Source organism: Tachypleus tridentatus, chromosome 9 (assembly GCF_004210375.1).
Source record: "Tachypleus tridentatus isolate NWPU-2018 chromosome 9, ASM421037v1, whole genome shotgun sequence".
NCBI lineage: Eukaryota > Metazoa > Arthropoda > Merostomata > Xiphosura > Limulidae > Tachypleus > Tachypleus tridentatus.
Genome location: NC_134833.1, coordinates 79347476 through 79360695, shown reverse-complemented (window position 1 = coordinate 79360695; position 13220 = coordinate 79347476). Strand labels below are relative to the sequence as shown.

The 13220-nt window shown below is 32.2% G+C and overlaps 1 protein-coding gene across 1 annotated transcript in view; it reads right to left on the bottom strand.

Moving 5' to 3' along the window:
• dap (cyclin-dependent kinase inhibitor dacapo) overlaps positions 1-13220 on the bottom strand; it is a 37131-nt gene that overhangs the window by 23091 nt on the left and 820 nt on the right. The gene's annotated exons all lie outside the window — the stretch shown is intronic.

Sequence of the window (13220 nt, the reverse complement as noted above, 5' to 3'; positions counted from 1 at the left end):
CGGTGAACAATAAGAGATGTTATTTTCGTTATGTACGAGATAGACTTTTTATGTATAACACTATTTACATTCATATAAAGAAAAGGGTATGTCGTATTAGAGGAAGACAGTCTACATGTTGGTGAATATGGAGGCATGTACCATATCGGAGTTGTTGTAAGTGGAATGTTTTAAGGGTTGCACTGTATGTGAATATACGTGTAAATGATCCAGATGACACCAATTGAACTACTGTGAAAAGTTGTCTGACAACGTTCATAACCTGATTGATGGTCACGGATTGTGTTAACTGGGCCAATTTATCAGTCCATGCTTAGAACTTATGGTTCCGATTTAGTTAAAACTAATGGCTAACCCAGGGTTTATAATTGCACATGCAGGGACGTACATATGTTGATCTAGTGCTTTGTAAAGTGCTTCAGTATATGCTTAAAACAGCTGGAATCTGCATCAGACTGACTTCTTAATGCATCTATCTGTATTGCTAATGTTTATTATGGCGTAGGGATAGGTGGGAGAGAATGAAGAAACGTTAGAGAGTAAAATAAGTTAGACGAGGCCAACTCTTCTAAATAGCTGAACGTGACGTTTACAAATTAGTTACCTGTATATACTGCTTAACGTGGTTAAACGAAGTTATTGCTCTTTCGACGAGTCTGTGTGATGCTAACTTCTTAGTCGATGCCTAATTGTTGTAGCTAGAGCCAATACATTATTTAAATGCTGAACTATCGTAATTTATCAATCCAAACCAACTGTGGCGTAACTTTGGGGTAATGGCTCAATTTTTTTATATTTTTTTAAATTTTCTATTTATAAAAATCATATGGATAAATCGTTAAAATGTATTGAAATATTTTGATTGGTTTTTAGCAAAGTAGGTTCAGACATGTGTGTTGATCTAACATGTGCAAGCTTGTTGAAGAAATATATTTTACTTTAACGTATAAAGTTATTTCACTTGTTGTCCTGATTTCACAGTTTCGAAGATCAACCCTCAATCTTTTCACTTCTTTTTTACACCATTTATTGTAGACAAGTTCACACATTCTATTATGTGGAGTATTTTATGCCTTTTCCCTGTTATAACACTGAATTTAAAGAACCAGCTGTAAAAGTAAGTGAAATCATCCATTTTGTGCGTAATACACTGGTGCCCTAGTGGTAAAAAGAGAATTTAATTACACTGTTGATTCTTATTTGTCTTTGTGTGTTTGAAACATATTTCATTACGATTGTTTGTTTTAGAATTTCGAGCAAAGATACACGAGGGCTATCTGCTCTAGCCCTCCCAATTTAGCAGTGTAAGACTAGAGGGAAGGCAGTTAGTAATCACCACCCACCACCACCTCTTGGGCTATTATTTTACCAACGAATAGTGGGATTGACGGTCACATTATGACGCCCCCACGGCTGAAAGTGCGAGCATGTTTAGTGCGACGGGGATTCGAATCTGCAACCCTCAGATTACGAGTCGAACGCCTTTACACAACTGGCCATGCCGGGCCATTTCTTTACGAATTCTGTAACAAAAAAATATGGATCCACAAATAATTTGGTGCATAAACAGTTTGGAAAAATGTGTTTAAAAATCCATGGTGTCTATTGGTAGTTCTAGAATTAAATCCAATATACAGTTTTGGGGTGTGAAATTATTAAAGGACTGATACAGGAGATATAAAATATTGTACATACATTCACAGCATGGATATGCATTAATTACATACTTTCTTGTTCACCTTAAACTTTGAGGAGTGTTACAATTAAAATTATATCCCAATCACATGTTTTTGTTCTTCATACAACTTACCGTTTGATTCATCTGGAAGAAAACATGTGTAGTAAGGTATCAGTCATGTGAAATCATTTACATATATAAAATTACACCACGTTATCTAAAAGTATGTTTTTAATCAAAGTCTGATATTTATTGTATGGCGTTTTCTTATATATAAAATTAATGAGTTTTGTGCATTGCATTGGTACACTACAACATGTATAGTTTCTAAGAAGAATAAAAACTTATATCTATATATGTTATATATATATATATATATATCATATTATACTTATAAATCATACACGGGTAGGAGATTCTCATATAACAATTTAATTAAAGTAAGTACGTTAGCTTTACGATATCGTCACGAACTTTAAAACGTCTTTTCTTAGTATTACGTATAGGAAGCTCGTGACACAGTAGAACGAAGCACCAGCGATAACTTCTAGCGTTACATGTTATATACTTACCCCAAGTGAATTAACAATTGTTAGTGTTTTTATGGTCACAAAAACTGATAAAGAATCATTACTCAAGTACGTGTATGTATATATTACTTTCAACGATCTGTAATTTAGGATATAATAGCATTATTCTCTCACATTCCACAGGCAATCTATACCGAAGGAAGTAACGTGTTGTAATTATTACTTCACGAAACTGTTTTGTCAGAGAATTGTGCTTTCTTTCTGTGGGTATTTTCTGTAAAATACACGTCACGGTGATATATATGAACGCTATAGTTATTTAAGGCATTACGCGCTCTTTTAGAGGAAATACGTGAAATAACGTGAAACATTTGTCATGAGTTAAGTGCTTAGAAAATCATATACAACGACTCGGCTATTGTAGCCCAAACTAGTAAAAATAACATTGAAATGTTGCTTAACAAGAAAAGGATGCTGAGAATGTCCATATAACGCCGTTAGAGTGCGTGAAGAAAGATGCGGCATATAATTTAAAGTGCAATTTGTCAAAGCCAAATGGAACAGATGTCCATAAAATAACTCTACCCAAAATATTATTTGTTATTTCCAAAGGAAATGATACGTCCAACTAATTACCACACCTAAAGTAAGAATGAAAGAAATGATCATAACAACATTGTGTGTAAGAAAGGATTCAGCTTAGAATTTGAAACGTCTTCAAAATCACGGAAAACTAGTGAAACGTTGTATCAGAATAAAAGATTAACATGTAGATAGAAATACAAAATATATCTATTTATTCAGTTACACTTGAAGGAAAGTACATTAAAAAAAAAGCCAGAAACGACTCCACTTTGGAAAAAGAGCTTGTCTATAAGAATTGCTGAATATCTGAGAGAATTCATTATAGTGTCAGAATTACAGAATGGAACTTTGCATCAATTTATATGCAAAAACGGCTCGTTTGGGCTGAGAACTTTGCATTACATATCTAACAAGCTTTACCCTCCGAGATTTTCACCAGCTCATTTGGTCTGTCTCATCCATATAAAAGGTTTTGATAGTAATTTATGTTAGTATCGCCGCAAATGAAAAAAAATTTCCTAAAATAACAACGATTTTAAAACTATTTAATTATAATTTAACCGCCATATAATTATATGCAATGGGTTACAACTGCAGTTACAAAAGTACAATATTTTAAATGAGAATTATATCAAACCCTGTAAAGAAATTCACAGTTTCCAATTTTTCGAAAAAAAAAAAAAGGAGCGGTGGAAGTTGGTGAAAAATTGATAGAATAAAGAAACTGACCACATGAAAGTTCTTTGTAATATATGTATATAGATAAATAAATAGTTTATAAGTTTGTTTCAGAATTTCGCGCAAAACTGCTGAAGAGCCATCTGCGCATGACTAACACTTATTTCGCACTGATAGAATAGAAAGAGGGTTACTTTTATCTTTCCGAATAGGGAAATTTGACCATCACTCTTCAAAATGCTGAGTACATTTTTGAGGAAAAGAGTCGCAAACCATGAATTATTTTATTCACAATCCTAGCATGCAAACCATTACCAAGTAAATAAATATCTAAACTTCTCTGTCTTTGGTAGGTTTTATTTACTATAATATATAACAGCATAAAAATTCCTTACGTATTCCTGACATCACAATAATCACTGTTGTTTAATAGTCTAGCAATCAATTTACATATTACCTAACAATATTGTATGATGATATGTTAATCACATATATTTAAACCTATCTTCATAATATTTATTAATGGATTCTTTTTGCTGTTTTTTTTTTACCTTTTATTGCTAGCTTTCATCATCTCTATTGTTTTACTAGTGGTCCACGGTTTCTTAAATTTGTTTGTTTTATAACTTTGATTTGTTTGATTCTTTAATTAATATTTCTATAAGTATTTTCTGTGGGTTATTAGTATCTGTATAAGTATATATTTTTTGTAATTCATTTTACTTAAATGTTTTAAAAATTTTATAATCAATTTTTTTGATAAACTACTTCTCAATTTATATTATATAGTTTCCATCAACATTTATTCTTAATGGTATAGGATAATGACTACTTTTGGCGTTTTTAATAATTGTTACACATAAATTTAGTTCTCCAATTTGTCTTACAAATACATGAGTTAAACATAAAATTAATTAGTTTACCTCTCTAGTTGCTTCATAAATATATATATATAACATTTTCCATCTAGCAAATCAGTATTTATATCCCAACATTGGTTACATATTTAACTTTCTTATCTTTTACGATTTTTAATTCATTTAATAATTTATATATTGTAAAGCTGTGTGAGTTTTAAATAATAATTATATCACTTCTAAGTATATACTTAATTTTTTCCTATTGACTTTTCATTATTTTGAACCTTTATGTAGGTCTAAACATAGAAAAAAATGCTTCCTCGTCTTTGTTATACTGTCTACAATTATAAAGCAATTTAGATTCATCTAACTAATACCAGTTTACTTATTTATTTCTTTAACCACCAGTCAGAATTAATCTATCTACTTTATTTTCCAATTTGTACATTATTAACTTACTCTGCTCAAGTTTATTTCTAATATTTATTATATTTATGGGTAATAATTATAGTTGGTTATTTCGACTGCTAAATAAAAATAATCTAATTTTTGTTTAATTTGATCTAATTTAATTTTATTCATAAATATATTCAAATTCATTTTCCGTTTCAATCTATCGTTATATCTATATTTTCTCCGTTCCTTATTCTCCATATTTTGATCCTCTCTGAATTTCTAATAGCATTTCTTTTTTGTTTACTCACAAAAATGTGAAATTTGTATCGATTTTAAGATGTTTTGCGTTGTATAATAAACGTTTTAATGTTTGTATTAGATGTTCATTTATGCAATTTTACATTTAGAATTTTAAATCTACATCAGTACTTCTCATACTACAATTTTCATAGTACAAATATAAGTTTCCTGGTGAAGGCTCCCCGTCACATCAAACATGCTCGCCCTTTCAGCCATAGGGGCGTTATAATGTGACGGTCAATCCCACTATTCCTTGGTAAAAGAGTAGCCCAAGAGTTGGTGGTGAGTGGTGATTACTAGCTGACTTCCCTCTAATCTTACACTGCTAAATTGGGACGGCTGGAGCAAATAGCCCTCGTGTATCTTTGCGCGAAATTCAAAACAAACCTGGTGAAGATAGATCACAGAACTCAGTCAGTATCTTGTTATAAAACAAAATTTTCATTGAATTTCTAATGACAAGCTGATTGCACTAACTCTTGCGTAGTCTCCTCGGAAAGGGTAATACCTCATTTTTTTTCCAGGCTAATTTTAGATCCGTCAGGGAAAATGGAGAAAATACGATTTAATCGTTGTCGCGAGAGAAGGTGTGTGTGTATGTGGCGGGGCCGGGGGAGAGACTTGGGAAGTGATTTCGTATTTATATTCATTGTTTTCAAATAAATACATACATTTTTTAAAATTCATTCATTTATCTGTACTGCAATTACAATGCCCTAGCATATTAAGTGTAATTTAGGCTTTTAATGTCATCATGCACGACAATAAATAATGCTAGAAACAGTTTTGCATTCTCCTTTGCATACGATTCATACACCAGCTACAGAAATAAGTATCTTCTACAGAAATAAGTATCTTCTACAGAAATAAGTATCTTCTATCAGTTCGACTCTTTATCAAACACCTTCCGCATTAAAACTTGTATCATTGAAATCTAATAAATTCTCAATGTTAAATTTGCATTAGCCAGGTGGTTCGAATATCGCAAAAAAATATCCTTTTTTATTGTGCTAGAGGGTTAATCCAGTTCCGATGGTGAAGTAGATACAAAAGCTAATATACTTGATTCTGGGGAAACAAAAAAGTTGGAATACCACATACCTAGCTGCATGAGTAAACGTTACGCCACGAAAAGACCCATTGTACATACATGTCAAGTAAAGCCAATTAGAGGCTATTTAAAGGCTTATTTGCACTAATTGTACTGTAAAATATTCATCATAGAGAGTTTATATGGGGTACATTTGACAATAAGATAAGATAGTTGCCTGATAACTTAAGCTCATTTGACAAAATAGTAATATACATGGGGAGGGAGAAACCTTTCAGGTGATAACATGGGGAGGGAGAAACCTTTCAAGTGATAACATGGGGAGGGAGAACCTTTTAAGTAATAACAAGGGGGATGGAAAACCTTTCAGGTGATAACATGGGGAGGGAGAACCTTTTAAGTGATAACATGGGGACATCATTTAAGTATTTTGTTTATATAATGGAAAAGACCAAGTACACAAACGATAAAAGAGTAGTAATTTTTCACCACTCTTTGAAGGCTTATTTCTTTTGATATTTATCACTTTTAATATGCGATATTATTTATGTATTGATGAAAAATTAACTTCCATCCAAATACAAATCTCATATGGTTATTAACACAGACAGTGGAATACTCCACCATTCATTTCTTCATTTCGTATCTTCCACTTTCCCCTTGACCCATAAGTCATCAGTTTTTTATCTGGTGGCTGTCGAAAGCAATTGCGTTATCGAAATTATAAAACAAATATTCATAAAATAATATCACTATATTTGTTACAATTGGCAAGTCGTAGTTAAATTATCATTTACTTGTGAAATGATTTTCGTCCTAGTTCTCTCTGCTTATTATATCTTTAGCCTTTTCAACAAGAAGAAATCGAAAATTTTACCACTCTTTAACTGATTGTTTGTCTTAATCTAGAATAGAATTTCTTTAGAGTGTGATACAAATGTGTTTACACGCGTTCAGTGTTACGTATTATAATTTACATCTGACTAGTCTCCGATTTATCATGTTATTTATGTTAAGATATTACTATTTCAAATAACCGTAAATTTGAGTTTAGAAGTTAATTAATTCTTAATATCAAATTTATGATATTTGTCAACAAGATTGATACTCATTATTTTCATTTTTAACACAAATTATTTTAATATACAAACAACAATACGATTTATAATGATACCTATTACAATACTGGTTTATAGATACAAGAGTTTTACAAACTTATAGACAATACTGAGTCTTCTATCTGTTTAAACACTAAATATCTTATCGCTAATCCAGGTCCACGACGAGCAAATTAATTCTGAGTTCATACTGTCACACCTAGCTCGCTTAAGCTAGCTAGCTTTTCGATTTTTGTTTAGCCTCACACCTTTACAAGTTGACTTTTCCCGTAGGAATAATAACGTCCGAAGTAATTTACTGAAGTTGAACAATTTGTAGTGTTCGAAATCTATAAACATTTCTGGTCAAATTCTGTAGTTTTCCGATTAATAAGCATTAATCACAATTATAGCTTCCGAGGTGATAACATGGGGAGGGAGAACCTTTTAAGTGATAACATGGGGACATCATTTAAGTTGACTTAAATTGTTGACTATAAATATTTTTCTTCCTGTTTCTTGGCGCGTTGGCTTATATAGTTTTAAGCAAATTTCTAGAACGCTCAACAATATTCGAACACGCTGGCTTTTTGTAAAACAAGTGTTGTTTATTCTTACTCTCAAGAATCTTCTGCAAATTTAGAGAACAGGCGAGACTTGCGCAATGCACAGCCAACAATATATGTCACATGCATTAAAAGGAAACACACATAGATATACAAAAAAAACAAAAACGTTTAATGGTAAATCTGTTACAGTTAATAAACTGTTTTGACTCTCGAAAATCTGCATACCCCAGTTAACTGATTCTAATACTATGTGCAGTGCCGGAAACTATAAGTACTTCGTGTTCTAGGTTGAAAATGTACTCAGAGCCGGATTGGCATGAAGGACCAACCCTGGCAATAACACATGCTGCATTAAGTTTAAACAATTAAACTTCAAAAATCAATTTCTAAGAATATATCGAGTACACCAGTATCCCGGTGGGCCGATCCGCCCCTGATCGTATTAATTACATAAAGTTATTTATTATTTGTTCGTTTGCCGTTAAACACAAACCTACACATCAGGTATTGGTATTCTGTGTTGTGCCCATCACAAGTATTGAAGCCCGTATTTTAGAGTTAAGTTATCATACTTATCGCTGAGTCACTGGAGGGTTAGGTTTGTTTGTCAAAATGCTATCTTAACCACACTATTCTGTATCCGGTCTAAAGCTCAAAATTAGGGCTATGCAAATATTTCAACTAAAACACTTTATACCCAGTTATATAGTATTTATTGAGGTAGTTTTTAATCACGCTGAATACATCTATTTAAATAAGTATTTCTTTATTGTGCGTAAAAGTCCAAATAAGCATATTTTGTTATTCATCTTATATTCTCGAAATATCTACGTTTTTTCATCTAACTTGGTAAATGGTTCTTAAAACAATGCTGCCTGTATCCATTGTTCGAAATTATGTTGTATACACCACTATTGTTTGCAGCTCTTCTATCTCTTTGTTGTTTTAGATGCTATATTGTTGGAAGAATATTGCACATGTTCATCCTAATATAAATGCATGTATTCGCTAATTGCTTGCAACTATGCACTGATTATGTTTTTCTCTGAAGCGCATTGTATGTTTATCGTTTACATCTACAAACTATGTTGATTAGACGTTTCTGACGTCACTGTTTTCATTTCCAAAGCCGCCTCCACTACGGGAGCTCAGGGGATCACCCCCCCCCTACTTTTCTCACGGGGTGCGTAGCATGTTTTTGATTCCTTATTGCTACTTGGAAAAAAAAAAGTTCTTTGTATGGTGCTATCATTCGTAACGCAGAACATTGAAATTGTAGTTTTGTGGATTATCTATTAAGGGAAACAAGAAATCCTATGAACTCCTGACCACTGAGTCACCAATCAACACCACGTTTTTGTTATTAATAACGTTCCACACATTTACAGAATTTGTACACTGAACCTGTCTTGTAGTTTGCTATACGGTATAACTTCTTTAAAGCTAACGTGTTTATTTATTTATCCAATAGTCTGATAGCACCTCTGCTTGTACCAGCATTACAAAAGTAAAATCGTAAAAGCAAAACATAACAAGCTTTCTGAGCTTAGAAGACTTCGCTTGAAAACAAAAGAACACACCAGAAAGTAAACCAAAAAAACGTGTTTATCGTTGGGATCACATAATCCAACACAATAAGAACTACTATTTCTCAAAAACAAGAAAAAGGAAGATGATAAAAAAAAGAACGAAAATCAGCTGTAGGGTGTATTATAACATGACAGTTCAGAAAGAACCAGGCCCAGCCCACTGTGATGCCTATCTTGAACACAGGTAATGGTCAGGTTTGTGCGAACAGTCACTGACCCTGATAACCTTGGCGGCGCCAGCAGCTGCATGAGGGCACCGTACGAAGCGCCCAAACCTCTGTTGTAGACCAATGCTAACAACCCTACGCATACTGGAAATGACACACGCTGCTTATATATAGCAAGCAGCCACGTGTGCAGCCCGGGCTGTCACAAGATTAGCTCCACGAGACTTTCTCTAGATTTCCCTTGCAGTGGGAGAAATAAAAGAAGAAAAAGTTGGTTCAGAAGCCATTGATTACGTTGAAAGATAACGATGGTAGGTAGCAGTTCGAGTGAACTTGTGTAGAGAAATTCTAGATGCTGTAGATGTGTATACATTGTACCCGATTATAACCTATTCATATCCATGTATACTACAGATTTATGTATCGAAAATCATGCACAAGTAACCATATTTTTAACTGTAATGATCCTCACAGATTTTAATAAAGGGTAATTAATTTACATAATAATACAAAACATTTAGGTTTTGTAGAGGGAAATATTTATATAGCCTCAATTTTGTAATTATAATGCCACACAAACTGCTAATAACATTTTTCCACCAAGAAAAACTGAAATGTTCACAATAACATGAACTTTACAGTGTAAAATACCTACACAAACACTTCAAGTTTTAAGTCGTTTGATCATTAACAAATATATTCCCATATTAAAGATTTTAATAACAAGAACTTAATCATTTGTTACAAGTTTTAAGACGTGTAATCTTACCCAAATACCTATAGATGATATAAATTTTCATCAAGAGGAGCCTGTAGAAGTGCTCATGTATATTAGTTATTTTAATGTAATCGTTAATGATTATATGAATAAAAAAACATTGAGTCCCAGTGAACGAGCGCCATTTCATGTATATTAACTATACGTATTCTTGGTAAATTGAAGCTGTTATTGGAATACTGCTTCATGAAATTGTGATATCTGCTGAATCTGGCAATAATATCTACTGTAGACAATGGCATACATTATATTACAGATATTCTTGATCACTGTAAGGTATTAATAAGTTCACCAGGCTACTAACGTGAAGAGTAGTGACTGTTTTACAACACATGTTCCTGATTATTATGTATTATCATAAGTTGTTACTTGCTTACTAGGCTACTACCAAGTACATTCACAGTCGCTTTTCAAAGTTACAATAATATCAAACATAACCGACTGTTCACAATAGTTGGACGATAATTAAAATGCTTTTGACTTCTGTGTGAAATCTGGCTGATATTATTTACCATGCACATTACAGTAAAACTAAAGAAAATCAAATCTTAGCCAACATTGATCAAGCTATGTATAACCATAGTTAGTAGTTTCTATATCGCATGCCCTTTTTTTTACTTCAATAAATGATTGATTGAATGTTCAAGACAACATGTGTTTTCATTCAGCAATGGTCAAAATCAAAAACGGTCAGCAGTGGCTAAATTTAAATGTTTGTGTAATATAAAGAGATGGTTATAAAAAGGGAAGGGATGATGAATGGTACGGTAAAACACCTTTCATCAGGGCTGGAACTAAAACTTGCAATGTGAATGAAAACACATGTTGTCTTGAACATTGAAGGGTAGTGTATTGAAATCAATTCTATAACTATCGTACATGAACAAAAGTGGCTTTAATAACTACGTAAACCAATCTAAAGAAAAGTGAATAATTATAAACTATAGTATTAACGGTTTGAAACCCTCAGACTTAGATTTACAGCTCATATTTAATAATTTTGATGTACTAGATTACAGCACCGGTTTCTTATTGCTTATATATAGTGATGCTAGAGCCAGTTTTAGTATGATTCCATTACGAATATGAAATCATTTTAAATTACCGTTGATCTTCCTTATGATATAGAAGAATATTCTGATCATATACCAGAAAGCTGAAACTTTTTAAACATAAAGTAATATAACTACAATAATCAGCATCATACCTTAGCTTCAAAATATACGAGTGACTTTATTCTAAGTGCTGCATTCGAAGTAAAATTCTCTTGAGTCGACCTGTATACAGAATAAGTGACTAGATTTTGAACAAATAGCTTCATGTCATAACGATATTCACAGAATATGTAAGTAACCATACACTGTCTAAAAATGTGTTGTAAATTAACATAAACATTGTCCTATTTCACAGCAATACAATGTTTCTCAAACACAGACTTCTATTAGTTATAACGCAATCAACTGTTGTAGCACAATAAAGACATTGGTTTTAGTGTTTCCTAGCAATAAAAATGATTTGAGATATTTTAACACAACATTGTTATGTTGTTACATTTTAATGAGAAGATCTGGTTTGAGCCGTTCAGGATTAGCAAGTGATGAAAACCAGTAACTCTGCGTCTGTTGTCATTTTTAAAACATTGCTTTTATGCAGTGTTTGACTTCGTTTTTGTTAGGAGATGCCTTAAACTTACAAATATTAGCATGTTTATGTAGTAGATTGTTTAAAATTCGTCAGTTATTCAAACATGGACTTGTGTTGTAGCCAATTAAAATACCAACCTTATGTTCTAAAGTGCACAAGTTTTTTTTGTATTTAACACAGTTGATTAGAGTGTATTCAGTGTAAACGTGTACAAACAAACGCGTTATAATTTTAGCAGGTGTCGAAAACGCATCGAAGCGAAAGAAATTAGCAAAAATGTTGTTTTGTCTTGTAATCTATACAAGTACTGTTGTTTTATATTATAACACGCCATACTGTTCTTGGCTTGTAATCTATACAAGTACTGTTGTTTTATATTATAACACGCCATACTGTTCTTGGCTTGTAATCTATACAAGTACTGTTGTTTTATATTATAACACGCCATACTGTTTTTAGCTTGTAATCTATACAAGTACTGTTGTTTTATATTATAACACGCCATACTGTTCTTGGCTTGTAATCTATACAAGTACTGTTGTTTTATATTATAACACGCCATACTGTTTTTGGCTTGTAATCTATACAAGTACTGTTGTTTTATATTATAACACGCCATACTGTTCTTGGCTTGTAATCTATACAAGTACTGTTGTTTTATATTATAACACGCCATACTGTTCTTGGTTTGTAATCTATACAAGTACTGTTGTTTTATATTATAACACGCCATACTGTTCTTGGTTTGTAATCTATACAAGTACTGTTGTTTTATATTATAACACGCCATACTGTTCTTGGTTTGTAATCTATACAAGTACTGTTGTTTTATATTATAACACGCCATACTGTTCTTGGTTTGTAATCTATACAAGTACTGTTGTTTTATATTATAACACGCCATACTGTTCTTGGTTTGTAATCTATACAAGTACTGTTGTTTTATATTATAACACGCCATACTGTTCTTGGCTTGTAATCTATACAAGTACTGTTGTTTTATATTATAACACGCCATACTGTTCTTGGCTTGTAATCTATACAAGTACTGTTGTTTTATATTATAACACGCCATACTGTTTTTAGCTTGTAATCTATACAAGTACTGTTGTTTTATATTATAACACGCCATACTGTTCTTGGCTTGTAATCTATACAAGTACTGTTGTTTTATATTATAACACGCCATACTATTCTTGGCTTGTAATCTATACAAGTACTGATGTTTTATATTATAACACGCCATACTGTTCTTGGCTTGTAATCTATTCAAGTACTGTTGTTTTATATTATAACAC